The sequence below is a fragment of the Hyperolius riggenbachi genome, chromosome 6 (assembly GCF_040937935.1).
Source record: "Hyperolius riggenbachi isolate aHypRig1 chromosome 6, aHypRig1.pri, whole genome shotgun sequence".
Classification (NCBI taxonomy): Eukaryota; Metazoa; Chordata; class Amphibia; order Anura; family Hyperoliidae; genus Hyperolius; species Hyperolius riggenbachi.
The window spans coordinates 160,507,672-160,531,427 of NC_090651.1; the positions used below are offsets into that span (position 1 = coordinate 160,507,672).

The 23,756-nt window shown below is 46.4% G+C and overlaps 1 protein-coding gene across 2 annotated transcripts in view; it reads right to left on the reverse strand.

Annotated features, from left to right (window-relative positions):
• The window catches only part of RNF2 (ring finger protein 2), a 76,110-nt gene extending 74,166 nt beyond the window's left edge, over window positions 1–1,944 (reverse strand). For both annotated transcript variants that reach the window (XM_068242663.1, XM_068242662.1), the window contains exon 1: window positions 1,515–1,944. The gene's annotated coding sequence lies outside the window, so the exon portion shown is untranslated. The remainder of the gene's footprint in view (window positions 1–1,514) is intronic.
• Between the last annotated feature and the right edge of the window lie 21,812 nt (window positions 1,945–23,756).

Genomic DNA, 23,756 nt, shown 5'->3' on the forward strand with positions numbered 1-23,756 from the left:
CCATAACATCATGATAAAGTGTTGGTTATTTTTACAAACACTTCATACAATGTTGCACAGATACTAGTACATAATCATTATCCATCCCATCATTATCCCATTATCATTTATGTAGATAGAAAATTGGTGAAGCCTTCTTTTGTCCTTACATGGTTTTCATTCATTTTCCCCATCAGCCAGAGAGGCTTATCATCAGGAGGGAATAATGGCAAATATCCTGACATCTTGCAGTGCTCTGACATTTTGTCTTTCCAGTGTGTGGACTGGAATAATTGAGACTAAATTATTTCTTTGCCACAGTAGGCACCATGTATTGTTGCCTACAGAGCTGCCAAAGCTCATGCAGATAACGCAAAACAATGTCATATTACTGTCAGTAGATTCTAAAACATCTATGTATCTCATAGCAACCTTTCAGAATTAGCCTTTCATCCCCCAATGCAATATGTGAGAGAGAAGAGTTTTTTGTTATGTTTTGTTGCCATTGACAAATGAATTATCCTTTACGCTTCATATAAGATTAACAAAAATCAATATTTAATATAAAGAAATGAGACTGAAGATGGTTTCCGTGTTCACATCTATTCACCAGATCACATCACAACATCTCTGAAGCAAACTCAATTATCTGCAGCTGAAACCAGGCATATAATTATTTGTTTACAGATAAGAGCCTTGTATTGAGGTGAGTGACACATCTGTGAGCCACAGAGATTCTGTGCCATAGAGCCTGATGGAGTAAGTATAATGGGCTCACATGGACAACACAAATACTGTACCCTGAACTCACACTCCCTGGTTTTAGCCAGCATACAAGGTTTCATATATTGTGCATGAAGCCCACATTGTGCAATCTGTGATGCTGATTATTGAGATGTAATTGATATAAAGAGCAAGCTGCATCCTTCCTCAATAGAATTAGAAAGGATACTGCACTGGGTGATGGGAGGTGATCTTCAGGAACAGAAAATAAGAGACAAGAAAACACAGAAAACTGGAGAACAAAAAAAAGCAATATAATAGAAAGGGGGGCTGTGGTAGATCTCATAATTATTAATATTATTAACATGGTTTGGCGTTTTAAAGGAAAAATGAATTGTATACAGCAAGAGGAAAACTGAGGTTTCATAGCTACAATACACTGAAAGGGCTGTGAAGATACAAATCTAGCAAATCAATGGATCTTTGTGTGTTTTCTGTTATATAAAATGTATAGAAAAACAAAAGGAAACAATGTATGAATTATGATACAATTAATAGCAACACTGATGCATAAGATCAACATTTTAAAAAAATAAACTGATAAATGAATGATGTTTCTTAATTTGCATGCTTGGGGTAACTCATTATTGTACCCAAAGAGAACAAAATGCATATAAACAAATTATTTATAAAAAGAAAAAAATTACGTGCAAATATCAATGGATATACAACGAAATTCTCTAATCAACTCTGGTTAATTATTCTGAACAAGGAACAATCCCCCATAAAACCATAAGCATGCCCGTACTCACTGTGATGTTAGCTAGCAGGCGATGATGATGATGATGGATCCGGTATTGTTGTATTGTGCTGCTCCCCTGCAGGGCTGTACACCACTCTGTGTATTGTGATGCCTGCTAATAAGTCCTTGCTATGAGGATGTGCAGTATGGCTCAGATCCCGCAGCATCTGCAGTGGACTTGGAGAAGATACTGCACGGTGCGAGGGGAGGAGAAACCCAGCTAGAGACAAAAGAATAAGCAAAAGAGGAGAGAAAACACGAAAAAGCAGGAACGTGGTAGCAGAATCGCAATCCACAAACAGTGCAGAGACAAGGCCTGTGACTGAGAAAGAATAAAGGTGGGGGACCTCTGTCTGCACAGTCTCCAGAAGACGTGCTTATCCTGTGGGGGATGAGTGTACGAGGGATCTGGACTACAGTCCCCTGGGCACCAGCAAAATTACAGCTCTGGCTTTAAAAGAGGGAGGGGAAGGGGTAATACACTGCTAGGTAGTAGGAGGCAGAGCTGCAGGGCAGGACTTACACAGTTAAATTTGGGAACATGTGGAGAGGATTTTGGATTAACCTTTGTTTTCTCGACAGCCAATGACATCGTTCCCAATGTAAATCTTGCATTACCGAGGTACAGAAACTGCACTTACTGTAAACACAATTTTATGAATGAGGAAAAATGCTTGCACTTATTACAAAAACATAAATAAATATGGTTATGTATTTGTTTCTTATTCTTAAACATTATAATTTAAAGCTACACGTACTGTGATTAGGATGAATAATATTATATTAATTTGTGCTAAATATCTCTTTGGACAATTCTAAATATATCATCTGATAGCTTATGATTCAGATCATACATATGTTACTCTTTTTGTGTTGGAAATGGTATCTACAGCTAGACTTTTGTCTTAAAAACTTGGCCATATCAGCTGCAGCAGCCAAGTTGAAAGAGTTAATTTAAATCAGGTCTGAATAGGGGGCCATAAAATTAAAGGAAACCTGAGAGGGGGAAAAAAGGGTTTATACATACCTGGGGCTTCCTCCAGCCCCCTTCAGGCCATCAGCATCCTAACCGCCCTTCCGAGCCGCCTCGAACTTCCACTAGTGGTGGCTGGATAGTGTAATGGTTAAGGGCTCTGCCTCTGACACACAAGACCTGAGTTCAAATCTCGGCTCTGCCTGTTCAGTAAGCCAGCATCTATTCAGTAGGAGACCTTGGGCAAGTCGCCCTAACACTGCTACTGCCTATAGAGTGCGTCCTAGTGGCTGCAGCTCTGGTGCTTTTAGTCCGCCAGGAGAAAAGCGTGATATAAATGTTCTGTATTTGTTAGCCAACAAGGTTGTAATGATTGGTGTCAGCAACACAGATTTTTCTGATTATTGGTGATCTGCAGTATCACCAATAATACAGATACTATACCTGATTATGTGGTGATCTGCAGAATCACCAATAATGCTAGTATAGCTAGACACGGGACAACCAATGTGGGATAGTGTTTTGGTGCAACAGTATGGAGAAGAGGAGATCTCCCGAGGAGCAGGAGATTCAGACAATACTGCAGCCAAGGATCCCCTGAGGAGCAGGGGATTCAGACTGTACTGCAGCCAGTGGACACCTGAGGAGCAGGGACCACTGACTGTGCTGCAAGGATGATCACCTGAGGAGCAGGTGATTAAGACTACACTACAGCCAAGAATCTCCTGAGGAGCACGAGATTCAGACTGTACTGCAGCCAGTAGACACCTGAGGATCAGGGACCACTGACTGTGCTGCAAGGATGATCACCTGAGGAGCAGGTGTTATAGACAGTGCTGCAAGGGCTGATCACCTGAGGAGCAGGTGTTCCAGACAGTGCTGCAAGGGCTGATAACCCAAGGAGTAGGTGACAGCTCTTAGAGATTCCTCACTAATGGCTAGGCCCACTAGTGAGGACAGGAAGGTCAGACAAGCAGGGTAGGCAACGTACGGACAGATAAAGTACAAAGACGGAAGGCTGATTCGATGTTTAGGTTCAGGCAGTGTCGGCAACAATAAATAGATAGGCAGAGGTACCGAATCAGCAAAAAGGTGAGTGGTCAAGGAAGCAGAAGGTCATAACAGATAAACAATAGCAATGTAGCAATATCCTAATCTAGGTGTGAAGTCCTTGGTTTCAACACCTGGGATCTAGACTAAGTACACAGATAACACAATGCAATTAGTACTTTAAGCTATCAATGGAAACTGACTAAGTGTGGATCCCCAGCTCCAGCTGGTTCTAGCACACTGTAGGATCTGACTAAGGGTCTGAGCGCTAACACGTTAGCATTTGCAACAGCAGACAACCAGCAACTGACAGGCAGGTCCTATATATACTCAGAGCGCTCCACAGCACCGCCCCAGTCACTCAGCCAATCCGGAGCACTACTGGAGTCAGCTGACCGGCTGATCAGCTGACTCCTCTTTTGCTTGCATAAAGGTCCTGTCGCCTGGCGCGCGTGGGCGTAGCTTTCAATCTATGTGCACTAGAAGGACCAGGCAAAACAGCAGCATGTAACTGCGCGGCAGAGGCCGCCGGCTGATACGCGGAGATAGCCGCCATGCCGCTTGGCCATGCGGCGGTATCTCCTCAATCCTTTACACAGGTATAGTTTCCAATCGCTGACTGTCGCCAATTTTGGGCCGTGCATAGACAGTACGTGGCTGACTGGCGGCAACTGGAAGATTTAGCTGGACAGCTAGCAGAGGACTAAGGCAGCCCTGGAGGATGACGAGGGAAGCAACAGCCTGAAGGGCACTAGAGGAAGCCCCAGGTAGGTATGTTTTCTTTTTTCCCTCTCTGGTACACTTTAAAGGACAACTGAAGCAAGAGGGATATGGAGGCTGCCATATTTATATCATTTTAAGCAATAGCAGTTGCCAGGCTATCTGTAACACCATGTACTCACCAAGCCCCGAGTCCAGCGGCATCCCCTGCTTACTGGCGTGTGCAAGGTATTTAAACTCTGAGCTCTCGTCATTCAGGGCTGTTGCATCGCCACACAGCTGCGGCGTGCGTACACATTGCCCCTTTCTGCTTAGGCCAGTTTTCCCTGCCTGTCTGACCTGTTTTGTGGCAGCTGAGCCTGCCTGTCAGTTTTGCCTGCCTTGTTAGTCTAAACCTCTCACTACCTGGCTGCCCTGTCGGTCAGTCTGGGCTCTGTCAGTACAGCCCCATCAGTGCAGCCCTGTCAGTACAATCTGTCATTATGCCCCGTCAGAAAAGTCTTGTCAGTACAACCCTTTCAGTACAGTACAATCTGTCCCTTCCAGGCTGCACACCACAGTACTTAAGTACTTATCCAGCATCCCCTGCCCAGTGCTCTGGTACTTCTTCAGCTAGTTCCCTATTCAGCCTGTTCCTTCCTGCCTGTCCTAGCCAGTTAGCCCCATCCAGCCCATCCTGTTCAGTCCTTCAAGTTCTGCCACTCCAGTCCGTCCTTTCCAGTCCGTCCTCTCCAGTCCTTTGCGTCCAGCCTGTGTCGTCCATTCCGTGCCATCCTAACTGACCTGTCTAGTTAGTTTGTCTAGTCGAATTGGTTTCGTTTGTCAGACCTGTTCTGTAATCCTTCCCAAATCAGCAAGGTACCCCTTCTGTTCTTCTCATCACTGGTGCGGTAGTCCCGGAGGTCATCATCTTGCGAGCACCAGGCAGCAAAGTAGCCTGCCACCCATTAGGGGTGACAGCTCATTATCCTTTGTGGGATGGGCCAGTGAGGACCCGTTTGCCCACTTCTTTTCAGATAAAGTCTCCTCCATATGATCTGCCATACAATTCACAGCCCAGAAAACCTATGCAGAGCCATATAATGGATGTAAAAATAGCTTACCACCATGGTCTGATTTCAAGGTTATCACTAAAAAAGACATCTTGGATATCCTCTCAAACCTTTGCCAGACCAACTGCGATCTGGTCCCTGGCCCCACTAAGTTCATGTTGAAATGCCCTGAGCTATTTACACCGGCATACCACAAAATAGTCAACAGCTCCTGACAAGAAGGGTGGTTTCCCTCTTGTCTAAAAGAAGCAATCGTCAGGCCACTACTCAAGAAAACATCCTTAGACCCAGATGCTCTAAATAGCTACAGACCTAACTCAAACCTCCCCTTTTTGGGGAAAATTATTGAAAAGGCTGTCTACCTCCAGCTTGAAGCCAGGCTCTCCAGAAGCAGCATCCTTGACCCTCTTCAATCTGGCTTCAAGAAATATCACAGCTGTGAAACAGCCCTCACCCAGATTTGCAATTATCTGCTCATGGCAAAAAGAGCATATATATAAAATAGGCAAGGGTTTTGAGCAGCATAGTGTCTCTAGGCACTTCTCTTCCCACCACGGCCGCTGTTCTGATAGTCTAAAGATGTGTGGGGTACAGAAGGTCCGAAACCAGTGGAGGGGGCTCAATCGAACACGAGAAGTGTCTAAACTGGAGACCCAATGGATCCACAAAATGGGGGTTCTTGAACCTGGGGGTCTTAATATTGATATTGACCTAAACTGTTATATCAGCAATAATTAGCAGAATGTTAGAGTGTAGGCAGTGGGAAAGGGGAGATAGTTATTATTTTTCTTACATTTTATCGATTTTTAATTGTTTTTTGCCTGGCCTATGGGTATTGCAATTTTGGATAGTAATTGTCTGTGTATGGCCTATATGCATTTAGAATTAATTCATCCTATATATGCTGCCATCATGTGGTTGTTTTAAATATTGTTGTATAATTGTGACATATGAAGAGCTATTATTGATTCCTCAATATGATTTTTAAATATTAATTGTCAAGTAACACATTGTATTTATCTATTTATGTGTATGAAATTAAACTGTGTTTTAATCAAGTTTGCTGTGAAGCAGCGGCGCTGAGTGGACGATTCAGCAGCTCTATGTGCGCATGCCAGCCTTTATAAACTCGTCGCTCTATGTGCTCCGTAGCCCCTGAGAAGTTGTCATAGCAACGAAACGCGTAGGGCGGAGCTACGGAGCGGCGCTAACGTCTGACGTCACTGGACGCAGTGACTGGTCGGCGTTTCTGTAGTGTTAGCGGCGGCGCGTCTGTTACTTTGCGCTGGGGTAGTGTGGTGGCCGCTGGCCTGGCCTTTATCATACAGCTGCCTGACTCTCCCAGCTGGTCGTGGCTGTTTACCTAACCGCTTGTACTAAAGTTTTAAAAAAAACCTTTTAACATTAAAAACGGGAGTCCTACTCTTTTACGCTATGTGAAGCGTCTTTTTTGATTGGAGGTGACAGCTAGAGACTACCCACGGAGGGACCAGGAGTGGAACCTATTCCTTTGCGGAGGTTGCCTAGGAGGCTGAGGGGTGGCTTATACCCCTAAGGCGCAATCGGGCCCATTCTGGCCGCACCATCTGGTGAGTCTCTCTATGTTGGGGGGCGGGCTGTCACTGCCTGAAGCACTGTCAACTGTTTTGCCTCTTGTGAATATTGGTGCATAGACTGTCTTTTAAACGCTTACCCAACTTCTTGTTTTAAACCCATTAGCTATTCACTGATAGCCAGGGAGCGCTCCACCGTTTGGGACTGGTGTTGTCAGTTTCTGTGCATTTAAATTTAAGTTAATTGTGCTTTTTCCTGTGAGCGCTTGTATGCATTCTTTCTATATGCTCATGGCAAGAGACAAAGGCCAATGTTCCATCCTGATTTTCTTGATCTCTCAGCGGCTTTTCACACAGTTGATCATGAAATCTTGCTTAACAGGCTTCAAGAGTACCCTGGCATAGATGGCATTGTACTCCAGTGGTTCAACTCCTTCCTGGCTGGCAGAACACAAAGGGTAGCCTTAGGGCCCTTCTTTTCTAACCCTGTACCACTAAAATATGGTGTACCACAGGGTGCGATATTATCACCTTTACTGTTTACCATATACATGCTGCCACTAGGAAAAATCATACAAAAACATGGCCTGACATATCATTGCTACGCTGATGACACCTAGTGTTGGGCGAACACCTGGATGTTCGGGTTCGGGTCCGTTCGGCCGAACATGGGCCAGATGTTCGGCATGTTCGGCCCGAACCCCGAACTCAATGGAAGTCAATGGGACCCCCGAACATGCCGCTTTTGGGGGCCCTATGGGGTCGCAGGCATAAGGGGGGAGCATGCCCCGATCGTGGTGGGGGGTCGGAAATTCCACCCACCCCCTCCGCTAGCGCTCCCCCCTCTGCCCGCTTCCCCATAAAAAAAGTTTGCGGAAAGTTAATAGTACCTACTACCTACTAGTGGTGGCTGGCTGGCTGTGGTGAGATCATGAGTGAGGAGGAGTCCGACTAGTCTAGGAGACGCGTTGAGGCCGGGCAGCGGGCGGTTCAGCGGTAGTACCCTTGTGGTACTTCCGCCCTTTCTCTGACCTCATGTCCTCTACGTGATGACGCATACGAGGGTACGCATGGCGCGTACCCTCGTATGCGTCTACTAGTAGGTACTATTAACTTTCCGCAAACTTTTTTTATGGGGAAGCGGGCAGAGGGGGGAGCGCTAGCGGAGGGGGTGGGGGGAATTTCTGACCCCCCCCCCCGCGATCGGGGCATGCTCGCCCCTTATGCCTGCGACCCCATAGGGGGGCCGTACTCGGGCGAACATTGAGTAGTTCGGGCGAACCCGAACTAAAAGGCCGAACACCATCAGGTGTTCGGCCGAACTCGAACATCACCCGAACAGGGTGATGTTCTGCAGAACCCGAACAGTGGCGAACACTGTTCGCCCAACACTAATGACACCGAGCTATATTTGTCATTCAAAACTGGCGTCGCAAATCCTACTCCACAAATAAACGCATGTTTAGCTGAGCTTCAAGAGTGGATGAATAATAACTGGCTAAGACTTAATGCTGACAAAACTGAGGTTCTTGTTATCGAAGGTCAGGGCTCGACAGCAAAGCTGCCCCAGTATCAACCAACACCGCTAAGGATAGGGAGCTCAGACCTGAACAACTCAGACTGTGTGCGCAGGGAGTACTGATTGATGGGAAATTAAGCTTCAGGATTCAAATCTCAGCTGTTGTGAAACATTCCTTCTTTTATCTAAGGAATATTGCAAGGATTAAACACCTCATTCCTTCAGAGGATCTTCCAACCCTAGTTCATGCCTTCATCACATCAAGGTTGGACTACTGCAATGTTCTCTACATAGGCCTCCATAAGAAAGACCTACACCATCTGCAATTAGTACAGAATGCCGCCGCAAGGCTGTTAACGAGCCAACCCCGCCATTGCCACGTAACAACAACCCTGAGCTCACTCCACTGGCTACCGATAAAATTGAGAATTTTGTTTAAGATTGACTTACTGGCATTCAAAACCCTGCACAATCTGGGCCCTGGATACCTGAAGGACTTGCTGCAACTGCATCACACCCCCCACATTCTTAGATCAAAAGAATGTAGCACCTTGGTCACCCCCAGAGTCCACCTCAAAACCTTTGGAGACAGAGCCTTCTGTCATGCTGCCCCTACACTTTGGAATTCCCTGCCACACGCAATCAGGATAGAACCATCCCTAGAAGCATTTAAAGTGGACCCAAATTAAGAATACAAGATTTCAGAAATAAAATCTATTTTCTAAATTATAATAATAAATAGCAGCCTTTTTTTCAGCTGCATGATGACAAATATAAAATATTTTACATTTATTGGAGGAACCCCTCCCTTCCTTTCAAATTGCCGGCATTTTTCCGGCAAACTGGTGGAGTAGATAGTGTCCGGCAATGGAGGAATTGCTAATGGCTGCCCCCAGTATAACCCTAGCTATGAAAAGAGAAGGGTGAAAAGCATGCACTGAAATGCTCATAGGTTTGAAGGAGTGTTTACTTATTTTTGTATGTGTCAGAGTGGTGCAACTAAATATTTTTAATTAAAAAAATGTTTGGTTTGGGTCCGTGTTAAGTCTAAACTGAAAAAACCCACCTCTTCAGTCTGGCATTTATAAACACCTGACTATATCCTCTGTAACACAGTCCAGCCTGCAACCCTGTATTGATCTGAGACACAACTATGTGCTTTGAGTCCTATGGGAGAAAAGCGCTTTACAAATGGTATAGTATTATTATTGTTATTGAATTGTACTCGCTTAGACTCTACGCCTCTGCCTCTAATACTTTTAACCATAGACCTTGAACAAGCATATACAGATCAGATGTTTCAGATATTATTGTCATATCTGACAAGATTAGCTGCATGCTTGTTTCTAGTGTTATTCAGACACTACTGCAGCCAAATAGCTCAGCAAGGCTTTCAGGCAATTGGCATTGTTTGAAAGGAAATAAATATGGCAGCCTCCATATTCTTCTCACTTCAGTCCTTAAAGACTGCAGTCCAGGAAGTATTAATATACAGTTTCATAGTTTGGTTGAAAAAAAGACATCCATCACATTTAACAAGAAAAAAATTGGTACAACCCTGTCCTGCACCCTCACATATCACTGCTAAACATCCTTACTAGTCTTGGTGTAATTAGCTTTGAAAGGGGGGAAAAAAACCTTCCCGACTTTAAATGGCAGTCGGACAAAATCTCTGTATCAACACCTCCAGGAATTACCGTATTTGTTGCCGTATAAGACGCACTTTTTCTCCTTTTTCTCTTTTTTTGGAGACTTCCTTCACAGCCGCGCATCACAGCCGTCATTATCACATGCCGTTCACTAGAGCGAGATGCGCGGCTGTGAAGAAAGTCTCCAATCCTCGCAGGCATGGCGGAGAGGTAAGCCCACTGCAGATTAACACCCGGGGGACCAGCAACCACATGGGGGAGGGAGATAAGGCACACGGGAGGAGCGGGCATAGTATACACTCGCGGGGGACACGCAGTCAAAAACTTAACAGGCATCGGGAGAGGGCAGAGGCACACGTCACTTGCAGCCACAGTTGACACGCACACGGGGACACAGGCACATAGGGCAGGCATGAGGGACACGAAGCATTTATAGGTGACACAGAGGACACAAGGGGACACAGGCACATCGGGCAGGCATGAGGGACACATAGAGGACACAGGGCATGGGGGCAGGCATGAGGGACACAGAGGACACATGGGGGACACAGGCACATGGGGGCAGGCATGAGGGACATACAAAGGACACATGGGGTATGCAGGGTTGCCACATAGGACACATGGGGCAGGTATGGGGGACACATAGGACACATAGTGCATGCATGAAGGACACATAGGGCAGGCACAGGTGACACATGGGGTATGTATGAGGGACACAGAGGACACATGGGGCAGGTATTGGGGACACAGAGGACACATGGGGAGACAATGTGACACAGGAGGACACTTAGGGCAGACATGGGAAACAATGTTGGAGACATGAGGACACCATTTGAGGGATAACATGTACAAGACGCTCCTGGAATATGGACGCACCAGGTTTAGTATATATTTTTTTCTCTGGTTTTTGCCCTCTAAACCTGGGTGCGTCTTATATTCTGGAGCGTCTTATACGGCGCGAAATACGGGTATGTAGCAATTATAGCCTTCAATGTAATAATGTCCTTCAATGTAAAGAAGGCATACAAGCCCAAAGAATTTGCATAACTAGTTCCTGTGGTAAGATCAGGGGCATAATTAGACTGATTTGGGCCCCCTGCAAGAAAGAATGCATGGGGCCTTCTTGGTTTATAGTCCCCAAACCCTCCTCCCACCACTAAAAGTACAGCCAAATGAGTAAGAAAATATCTGTTTATATGTTTCAAAAAAGCTCCCTGTTCCCCTTACAAAAGCTGTCCCCGCCACCTCCTTCCACCCTGCAGAGCAGCGCATGGAGTGGGTGTGTAGTTACCTACTTCCTGGCGAAGCGGGACTCCTCCGTACTTCACAGCCAAACATCTTCTATGGCCATTCACCAGCTCCCGATCACATGACTCACATTGGTCACATGACTGGGAGCCAGCTAATGGCTGCAGAAAGTGTTCTGCTGTGAAAGAAGGAGAAGATCTGCTGCGCCTAGAAGTGTATATATATATATATATATATATATATATATATATATATATATACATATACACAGTGGGATGCCAAAGTTTGGGCAACCTTGTTAATCGCCATGATTTTCCTGTATAAATTGTTGGTTGTTATGATACAAAATGTCAGTTAAATATATCATATAGGTGACACACACAGTGGTATTTAAGAAGTGAAATGAAGTTTATTGGATTTACAGAAAGTGTGCAATAATTGTTTTAATAAAATTGGGCAGGTGCATAAATTTGGGCACTTGTCATTTTATTGATTCCAAAAACTTTAGAACTAATTATGGGAACTCAAATTGGCTTGGCAAGCTCAGTGACCCCTGACCTACATACACAGGTGAATCCAGTTATGAGAAAAAGTATTTAAGGGGGTCAATTGTAAGTTTCCCTCTCTGAAGAGTAGCAACACGAGGGTCTCAAAACAACTCTCAAATTACCTGAAGACAAAAATTGTTCAACATCAGGGATTTCAGCTGTCTGTTTCCACAGTTAGGAACATATTGAGGAAATGGAAGACCACAGGCTCAGTTCAAGTTAAGGCTCGAAGTGGCAGACCAAGAAAAATCTCAGATAGACAGAAGCGACGAATGGTGAGAACAGTCAGAGCTAACCCACAGACCAGCACCAAAGACCTACAACATCATCTTGCTGTAAATGGAGTCACTGTGCATCGTTCAACCATTCAGCGCACTTTACACAAGGAGATGCTGTATGAGAGAGTGATGCAGAGGAAGCCTTTTCTCCACCCACAGCACAAACAGAGCCACTTGAGGTATGCTAAAGCACATTTGGACAAGCCAGCTTAATTCTGGAATAAGGTGCTGTGGACTGATGAAACTAAACTTGAGTTATTTGGGCATAACAAGAGGCGTTATGCATAGAGGAAAAAGAACAGAGCATTCCAAAAAAAACACCTGCAACCTACATTAAAATATGGTGGTGGTTCCATCCAGGGCCGGACCATCAACCGGGCACCTCAAGCACCTGACTGGGGCCCTATTCGTTGTCTAAAGGGCCCCCCTCTGAGCTGTGGCTGCCGACCTGCCACGCTGTATGTGGATCCGATTAGTGGCTCCCTCACCAGCATGATGAGCTGAGTGACGGTCAGTCAGTGTACTGTGTACAAAATTATCCATGCCCGCTCCCGGCGCTCCACTCTGCCTACATAAGAAACACTGAGGCAGGCTGGCTGAGCGTCGCCGTTGCCATGGCAAACAGACGCTCTCCAGTCCAGTCCTCAGCGAGAGAGAGCCAATCAGTGTGCGCCGGCGTCCCCTGTTCCGCCTCGTCATCACGTCAGCTGCTACTGACGTCATTGGCCCTCGCTCTCCCCCTCCCTCCTCGTTCAGTAGTGAGAGCGCGCACAGGGCAGGCTGAGGCAGGTGACAGGTCAGTGAAGTGTGCAGAGGAGCCTGGAGACATTGCCATTCAGCAATATGAATGTTCGTCAATTCATTGATGTGAAATATGATATGTATAGATATGTATATATATATATATATATATATATAAACACATGTGTATATGTATATGTATATATATATATACACACACACACACACATATGTGTATATATATACACGTGTTTATATATATATATATATATATATATATATATATATGTACTAGCTGGTCGCCCGGCGTTGCCCGTGTATGTGATTGGCTAGTGTTAGCTCTGTCCACTTTTTCTAATCCTAACACACAATTACTCAATGATGACCTAGTTTGTGAGCTTTGCGGTCTTTGGCATCAATAATTGGCTGTGGCTCCACTCCTTTGAAAATCAATAGGTGAATTTTGATTAGCTTTTGTAGGCTCCACCTACTTTTCTGAATATTAATCCCAGTCACCCACTGTGCAAAGTTTAAGAACCCTGCCATTGACAGACAGTGTAAGAATGGCTGCAGTTTACATTCTGGCAGTTAAATTTGTATTTTTCTCCACCCACTGATGTCCTGATGTTTCCCGGGTATGTATTTGGCTGCTGTTGGCTGTGGCCACTTTTTCTAACCCTAATACACAATTGTCAATAGTCAATGACCAAGTTTGTGAGATTTGTGGTCTTTGACATGAATAATTTTCATTGAAATGAAACACATCTGATTCGCTGTTTGTGGCCCCACCCCTTTTCTAAATATTTAACCCCAGTCACCCAATGATCAACTGTACCAGGTTTGAGGCTTGTACCATTAACAGTGCAAAAATGGCAGCAATTAAATATTTGCCTTGAAAATCAATAGGTGAATTGTGATTGTTTTTTGTAGGCTCCACCCACTTTTCTGAATATTAATCCCAGTCACCCAGTGACCAACTGTGCAAAGTTTTAGAACCCTACAATTAATAGTGTAAGAATGGCTGCAGTTTACATTTTCCCAGTGAAATTTGTGTTTGTCTCCGCCCACTGACGACTCGGCATTGCCCAGGTATGTATTTGGCTGGTGCTGGCTCCGCCCGCTTTTTCTAACCCTAACACAAAATTACTTAATGACCAAGTTTGTGAGCTTTGTAGTCTTTGGCATCAATAATTTGCATTGAAATAAAATAAATCTGATTGGCTGTGGCTCCACCCCTTTTCTGAATGTGAACCCCAATCACCCAATGGCCAACTGTACCAGGTACAGGTGATTAACAGTGCAAGAGGCTTGTGCCATTAACAGTGCAAGAATGGCATCAATTAAATATTCCCCTTAAAGATTAATAGGTGGATTTTGATTGGCTTTTGTAGGCTCCACCCACTTTTCTGAATATTAATCTCAGTCACCCAGTGACCAACTGTGCAAATTTTGAGAACCTTACCTTTAATAGTGTAAGAATTGCTTCAGTTTACATTTTCTCAGTGAAATTTGTATTTGTCTCCGCCTACTGATGACCCAGCATTGCCCAATTATGTATTTGGCTGGTGTTGGCTGCGCCCACTTTTCCTAACCCTAACACACAATTACTCAATGACCAAGTTTGTGAGCTTTGCGGTCTTTGGCATCAATAACCTGCATTAAAATGAAACAAATCAGATTGGCTGTTTGGGGCTCCACCCCCTTATATAAATTTAAACCCCAGTCATGCAATGATCAACTGTACCAGGTTTGAGGCTTGTGCCATTAACAGTGCATGAATGGCAGCAATGAAATATTCCCCTGAAAAATCAATAGGTAATTTTTGATTGTTTTTTGTAGGCTCCACCCACTTTTCTGAATATTAACCCCAGTCACCCAGTAACCAACTGTGCAAAGTTTGAGAACCCTACCATTAACAGTGTAAGAATGACTGCTGTTTACATTTTCCCAGTAAAATTTGTATTTGTCTCCGCCCACTTATGACCCTGCATTGCCCGCTTATGTATTTGGCTGGTGTTGGCTGTGCCCACTTTCCTAACCCTAACACACAATTAATTAATCACTCAATTACCAAGTTTGTGAGCTTTGCGGTTTTTGGCAACAATAATTTGCATTGGAATGAAACAAATCTGATTGGCTATATGTGGCTCCACCCCCTTTCTGAAATTGAACCCCAGTCACCCAATGATCAACTATACCAGGTTTGAGGCTTGTGCCATTAACAGTGCAAGAATGGCAGAAATGTAAATACTCCCCTTGAAAATCAATAGGTGAATTTTGATTGGCTTTTATAGGCTCCAACCACTTTTCTGAATAATAATCCCAGTCACCCAACGACCAACTGTGCAAAGTTTGAAAACCCTACCATTAACAGTGTAAGAAAAACAAAAGTTTGCTTTCTTAAAACAAAAAGAATTTGCAATAATTCAGGTTGGAGTGAGCTTGAGATGTCTCCCAGTGCATCATTGCTGAAAATATGCAAATTAACCATTGTTACCCTTAGAAGCTAAACACATCTCCAGAACCGCTGGAATGCAATGATGTGTCAGCTTGTTAAATTGTACAGAGCCATAATAATACAACATGCATACAGACTGTTTTGGATTGTTTGATCCTTATCAGTGCATGGCATAGATTAATTTGGCTCTATGCAGTAGGGCTTGTAACACCGAGAGGTACAGACTACCCAGCAAGCTCATGGTGACCCAGAACTCATTGGAGTGTGTAAGGGACTACAATGGTCTTAAAAGCCCCCTTACTAAGATGTTAAGAAAAACAAACGTTTGCTTTCTTAAAACAGAAAGAATTTGCGATAATTCAGGTTGGAGTGAGCTTGAGATGTCTCCCAGTGCATCACTGCTGAATATATGCAAATTAACCATTGTACCCTTAGAAGCTAAACACACCTCCAGTGTAACAGTGTATGGCTGCAGTTTACATTTTCCAGTGAAATTTGTATTTCTCTCTTCTTGGTTATGGGAATAAAAAGTATCCTATACTTTATTCCAGGTAATGTACTATGTGTGTGCCAAATTTCATTCAAATCCGTTCAGCCGTTTTTGCGTGATCGAGTAACAAACATCCAAACATCCGAATTTTCCCATTTATTATATTAGTAGGATATGTATGTAAGTATGTACGTATGTATGTATGTATATATATGTTAGGCTGACCAGGCGTCCTCTTTTGCCTGGACAGGTCCACTTTTTCAGACCTGCCTGGGCCGTCCTCCCGGGTTTTTGAAATGGCCGGGGTTAACCACATTTTTTCCCCCTCACCCCCGGGGCCCGACTCCGATCCCCCCCTCCCTCACCTCAGGGGCCCCCCTCCTATTATGAGCTGCGGGAGAGCGACATATACAGCAGGCTCCGGTGGAGTAATCAGACACTAGATGTCCAGCTGCCTCCCGGGCTACGCTGTCTCCTCTGTATGCTGCTCGCACTGCTTCCTGGTTTATTGCGAGCGGCATACAGAGAAGACACCGTAGCCCGGGAGGGAGCTGGACATCCAGCGTCTGATTACCCCGCCGGAGCCTGCTGTATATGCCGCTCTCCCGCCGCTCATAAAAGGAGGGGGGACCCCCAGGTGAGGCAGGGAGGCAGGGGACCCCCAGGTGAGGCAGGTCAGTCGGGCCCCTACCCCACTAAACTACCCGTCTACCTACCCTTCCACCCGGGTACCTAACTGCCTACCCTCCCACCCGGCTACCTAACTGCCTACCCGGCTACCTAACTGCCCACCCTCCAACCCAGCTACCTAACTGCCCACCCAGCTACCTAACTGCCCACCCAACTACCTAACTGCCTACCCTACCACCCAGCTAACTAACTGCCTACCCTCCCACCCAGCTACCTAACTGACCCTCCCACCCATCTACCTATCTGCCTACCCTGCCACCCAGCTACCTAACTGCCTAACCTGCCACCCAGCTACCTATCTGCCTACCCTGCCACCCAGCTACCTATCTGCCTACCCTGCTACCTAACTGCCTACCCGTCTACCTATCTGCCTACCCTGGCACCCTGCTACCTATCTACCTACCCTGCTACCTAACTGCCTACCTATCTGCCTACCCTCCCACCCATCTACCTATCTGCCTACCCTGCCACCCAGCTACCTAACTGCCCACCTGGCTACCTATCTGCCTACCCTCCCACCCGTCTACCTATCTGCCTACCCTGCCACCCAGCTACCTAACTGCCCACCCGTCTACCTATCTGCCTGGCGACAATCTGATTGCATTTTGTGGGGAAATCTGCTGACAATCTAATTGCATTTTGTAGGGAAATCTGCTGCCAATAAGATTGCATTTGTGGGGAAATGTGCTGCCAATAAGATTGCATTTGTGGGGAAATGTGCTGCCAATCTCATTGCATTTGTGGGGAAATGTGCTGCCAATCTCATTGCATTTGTGGGGAAATGTGCTGCCAATCTCATTGCATTTGTGGGGAAATTAGCTGCCAATCTCATTGCATTTGTGGGGAAATGTGCTGCCAACCTCATTGCATTTGTGGGGAAATTTGCTGCCAATCTCATTGCATTTGTGGGGAAATCTGCTGCCAATCTCATTGCATTTGTGGGGAAATCTGCTGCCAATCTCATTGCATTTGTGGGGAAATCTGCTGCCAATCTCATTGCATTTGTGGGGAAATATGCTGCCAATCTGATTGCATTTGTGGGGAAATATGTTGCCAATCTCATTGCATTTGTAGAGAAATATGCTGTCAATCTGATTCCATTTGTGGGGAAATCTGTTGCCAATCCTATTGCATTTTGTGGGGAAATCTTCTGCGAATCTGATTGCATTTTGTTGTCGGCCGGCCCTCCACCATGTGGTCTGGAAAAAAAAACAGCCCTCCATGTCCGCGAAGTTGGACAGCAACTGCTAAGGTCTTGTATATTTGGCCCCACCCATGACCACGCCCACATGCTGTTGTGATCGTCCTCCTTTCTGGAAATCAAAATGTGGTCACCCTAATATATATATATATATCAGCCTCCATATCCCTTTCACTTCAGTTGTCCTTTATTGTGTCTGAATCGATGCATAGAAAGTGCAATGGGTGCCAGAAGCCCAAAAGTACCCTCAGTTTTATGTTGATATTATGTATGTGTGTGTGTGTGTGTCTGTGTGTGTGGGAGGAGGGTGCGGGAAGGGTTGAGAGAGGGGGGCCCAAATCTGCCACTTTGCTTAGGGCCCCATTTGGCCTTAATCCGGCTCTGGTTCCATCATACTGTGGGGCTGTGTGGCCAGTGCAGGGACTGGGAATCTTGCCAAAGTTGAGGGACACATGGATTCCACTCAATATCAGCAGATTCTGGAGACCAATGTCCAGGAATCAGTCACAAATCTGAAGCTGCGCTGGGGCTGGATCTTTCAACAAGACAACTACCCTAAACACTGTGACGCCAGGAAACGCCCAGTTGTCCAAAACGCATAAAAATCGCAGATCCAGCAGTCGTTTCTGATCACCGCATTCGATCTCACATCTATTGCAGGGCTCAGAATGACAAAACTTTGGTTTTAAGATAATCAGTTCTGGGAAAGGTAGTTAATTGCGTTTAGCACATAGCTGTAACAAGCTGGTTCCCCGGCCCCCTGGAAAGCTAATGGCCCCTCTCAGAGTATATGCCAGCTGTTTCACTCTGATAAGGAGGCCTAGATTCAGCCAGGCAGGCTACAAATCCCCAGGAGGTCTTGACACCTTGCTCCCTGTGAAGGATCAAAGGGAAGGCAGCTGCCAGCACACACCCTGAATTATGAGGCTCATAGCATAATCCATAACTCCCCAGATCTGTCATATTTCTGGGGTTCCTGAGATGGCAGCTTCGCCAAATGTGGGGAAAGTGTAGCATGAGTCCCGGTGCTGGTTCTGTGAAATTCCCAGAACTCTGTCCCCTAAACTCTCATAGCAATATGGGTTTGAAGAGATGGGGGGGTAAATTCTCATGATAGATGTAATGATCTGCTCAGCTGTCTGCACAGGCAGACAGCTGTTTGACCATTCCTTAAGTCTGAGGGCTGCAGGTCTCTGGAAAAGAGACCTGTCTTTACTTTGCAAGTTTCAGACTTGCTCTGCCACTGAGGAATTTGCATACACTTGTCATGCAAATTGCCTGGCTGCCTCCTTTGAAGGCTTGCAGTATAAATACCATGTTCTCCCAAGATCCTTTGCTGGTCATGATGGTTTGTTCCTGCTAAACACTCCTGGAGTGTCAGCCTTGCTATTGTTTGCTAAAGATTATCTTAGAGAATTCCTTGGGACTGCACTAGGCATCCCTTCTAGTGCAGTCAGGTTGTATTACTTGTATTGCCTTGTTCTGTTTCTCTGCCTCGATTGTCTTGTCGCCAGCGGCGGTCGACAGGAAATCGTTCTGTCTGTCTGGGAGTGTAGGCCAGAGCTGCGGTTGCTGCTGGCTGCTCCATCTGTCTGGATTGCATTCGCCCTAGTGGTAGTGGCAGTGCTTCCTTCTGTATTCTGCCTTAGGGGTGCTAACCAGAGCAGCGGTTGCTACTGGTTGCCCCATCTGTTTGTCTGTCTGGATCGCATCCGCTCTAGCGGTAGCAGCGGTGGTTCCTTCTATATTCTGCCTTAGGGGTGCTAGCCAGAGCAGCGGTTGCTACTGGTAGCCCCATCTCTCTGCCTGTCTTATCTGGTACGAACGCTTGCTGTAGGCTCGGTGAGGTATCCGTTTAGCAAGCGTTCGCGTTCTCTATTTCGTGTTTGTGTACTTTGGTTAGTTAGGGTGGCACGCTTATCACTGGGTGCCTAATGCGCGGTGATCGTGCTTAAACGCGTTCGCTGTTGCGAATGAGTGCGGTGTTCGCGTTTAGCTAGCGTTTGTTATTTTCCTTGATGTTCTTATTATTGTTGCTTGCTGTGCCTTTTGCTACTCTCGTGCTCTGTCCTGCTCAGTCTTGTGTCTGTTGGCAATCGCCAGTCTGGCGATTGCATTCATACTTTGTTTCTGCTGATGCGTGTTCACCGTCGCTGGTTGGCGACTAGATTGGTGGACACACATACATTCTATCTCTGTGCTTATTCAGTCTTGTTTCCCTGTTGGCAATCGTTATCTCTTGCGATTGCGTTCTCACTTGGTTTCTGCTGTTGTGTGTTCTCCGTCGCTGGGTGGCGACTAGATTGGTGGACATACATACATTCCTTCTCTGTGCTTACTCAGTCTTGTTTCACTGTTAGCAATCGTCATCTCTATCGATTGCGTTCTCACTTGGTCTTCACTGTTGTGTGTTCATCGTCGCTGGGTGGCGACTAGATTGGTGGACACACATACATCCTGTCTCTGTGCTCTCTCTCTTTAAGGGCTATCTTTCCCTGCATTGCTTCCCCTCGTACAATTCCTATATGGCATCTGTGGCAGTACAGAGGGGTTGTTCCTCTTTTCTCCACAGCTCCATCTGCCGGCAGGAATTCCCCTCTTCAGGTGCATGGCACCATTGCTGGGTTTTCTCCAATTATACGCTTGTGGAGGATTTCCGCAGTGTCAGCGCGCATCCTGTGCGCTGACCACGGAAATAATTACACAATCGTTACCATAAACCTGTCATATTTCATGTCCTAGGATTCGTAAAATCATGCTGAGTGTGAATATGCGGTATAGGTTTTAACTGCCCCCACGTGCACCCCAAGACGGGACGAACTAGAATTCTGCTAGTCTGAGGGTCTGTAAGGATGGGACAGCCCCTGCTCCATCCTCCCGAGGCTGGAGTTGTGCCTGTCATAGCCACTCCTCGCAATGATGGGTGATAAAACTATTGACAGGCTGAAACGCAGGTGTCCTCCACCTTGAAACACCATCTTGATCACATCTGTGCCAGCTTGAGGATATGCTGGCATCCACCTGGTCTGAACTCTGAACTTTGAACTGAAACAAAAGGAACTCTACAAGTTTTTCCCACAAAAGGACATCTTTCCACAAATCTAAGTATTTTTTATCCCTTTTAGTTTCTTTTATACTGTGTTATCATTTGTCTCTATAATTGTTGATTTTAACAATTTTCTGTATATATTAATTATTTATATTGCACGTAAAAGGCATTTCGCGTTCCTGCCACCAGGGCTCCTGTGAAAAACACTGCTCAAAATCCACTAAGACATTCATGAAGAGGAACAAATACAACATTCTGGAATGGCCATCTCAGTCCCCAGACCTGAATATAATTGAAAATCTGTGGTGTGAGTTAAAGAGAGCTGCCCATGCTTGGAAGCCATCAAAGCTGGATGAACTAGAGATGTTTTGTAAAGAGGAATGGTCCAAAATACCTTCAACCAGAATCCAGACTCTCATTGGAACCTACAGGAAGCATTTAGAGGCTGTAATTTCTGCAAAAGGAGGATCTAGTAAATATTGATTTCATTTATTTTTTGTGGTGCACAAATTTATGCACCTGCCTAATTTTGTTTAAACAATTATTGCACACTTTCTGTAAATCCAATAAACTTCATATCACTTCTCAAATATCACTGTGCGTGTCTCCTTAATGATATATTTAACCACTTCCCGACCGCCGTATATACAATTGGCGGCCGGGAAGTGGACGCCGCAAGGACCGCCGTATTGACAATTGGCGGCGGTCCTTGTATGGGCATGGGCGGAGCGATCGCGTCATCCGTGACGCGATCCTCCGCCTCCGCCTGGCGCCGCTCACCCGCCGCAACATCCCGCCGGCCATACGGAAGCGCCGGCGGGATGTTAACCCGACGATCGCCGCATACAAAGTGTATAATACACTTTGTAATGTTTACAAAGTGTATTATACAGGCTGCCTCCTGCCCTGGTGGTCCCAATGTCCGAGGGACCACCAGGGCAGGCTGCAGCCACCCTAGTCTGCACCAAGCACACTGATTTTCCCCCCCCCCCTGCCCCAGATCGCCCACAGCACCCATCAGACCCCCCCCCTGCCCACCCCCCAGACCCCTGTTTGCACCCAATCACCCCCCTAATCACCCATCAATCACTCCCTGTCACTATCTGTCAACACTATTTTTTTTTTTTATCCCCCCCTGCCCCCCGCTCCCTCCTGATCACCCCCCCACCCTCCAGATTCTCCCCAGACCACCCCCCCCAGACCCCCCCCCCATGTACTGTATGCATCTATCCCCCCTGATCACCTGTCAATCACCTGTCCATCACCTGTCAATCACCCGTCAATCACCCCCTGTCACTGCCACCCATCAATCAGCCCCTAACCTGCCCCTTGCGGGCAATCTGATCACCCCCTCACACCAATAGATCGCCCGCAGATCCGACATCAGATCACCTCCAAAATCCATTGTTTACATCTATTCTCTCCTCTAAACACCCACTAATTACCCATCAATCACCCATCAATCACCCCCTATCACCACCTGTCACTTTTACCTATCAGATCAGACCCTAATCTGCCCCTTGCGGGCACCCAATCACCCGCCCACACGCTCAGATTGCCCTCTGACCCCCCCTTATCAATTCACCAGTGCATTAATTACATCTGTTCTTCCCTGTAATAACCCACTGATCACCTGTCAATCACCTGCCAATCACCTATCACCCATCAATCACCCCCTGTCACCCCCTGTCACTGCCACCCATCAATCAGCCCCTAACCTGCCCCTTGCGGGCAATATGATCACCCACCCACACCATTAGATCGCCCGCAAACCCGCCGTCAGATTACCTCCCAAATGTATTGTTTACATCTGTTATCTTCTCTAAACACCCACTAATTACCCATCAATCACCCCCTATCACCAACCGTCACTGTTACCTATCAGATCAGACCCTAATCTGCCCCTTGCGGGCACCCAATCACCCGCCCACACGCTCAGATTGCCCTCAGACACCCCCCCCCCCTTATAAATTCGCCAGTGCATTAATTACATCTGGCCTTCCCTGTAATAACCCACTGATCACCTGTCATTCACCTGCCAATCACCTATCACCCATCAATCACCCCCTGTCACTGCCACCCAACAATCAGCCCCTAACCTGCCCCTTGCGGGCAAACTGATCACCCACCCACACCAATAGATCGCCCGCAGATCCGACATCAGATCACCACCCAAGCGCAGTGTTTCCATCTATTCTCTCCTCTAAACACCCACTAATTACCCATCAATCACCCATCAATCACCCCATATCACCACCTGTCACTGTTACCCATCAGATCAGACCCTAATCTGCCCCTTGCGGGCACCCAATCGCCCGCCTACACGCTCAGATTGCCCTCAGACCCCCCCTTATCAATTCGCCAGTGCAATATTTACATCTGTTCTCCCCTGTAATAACCCACTGATTACCTGTCAATCACCTATCAATCACCCATCAATCACCCCCTGTCACTGCCACCCATCAATCACCCCCTGTCACTGCCGCCCATCAATCACCCGCTGTCACTGCCACCCATCAATAAGCCCCTAACCTGCCCCTTGCGGGCAATCTGATCACCCACCCACACCAATAGATCGCCCGCAGATCCGACGTCCGATCACCTCCCAAGTGCAGTGTTTACATCTGTTCTCTACCCTAAACACCCACTAATTACCCATCAATCACCCCCTGTCACTGCTACCTATCAGATTAGACCCCTATCTGCCCCTGTTAAGCTTGGGGGTGTAATCTCCACAGTCAGCATACAACACATAAGCTGACGTGAAGGAGGTACACACACCAGCACAAGGGATCAGGATATCCCCAGTTTAGTGGAGGAGAGGACTGACTCCAATAGGAGATCGTGGTGCACAGAGCCGGTGCAGATCTGAACAGCCACAAACACTTTCGTAATAACGTCTCAGCGCAAAGTAGCGCTGAGCGCATAAACCAGGACTGAGGAGATCAGGACAGGTAGACAGAATGAACGCTTGCTAGCTAGCGATTACTTAGCGACAGCAAGCGTCCAAAACCAGACAGACTGGAATGAGGC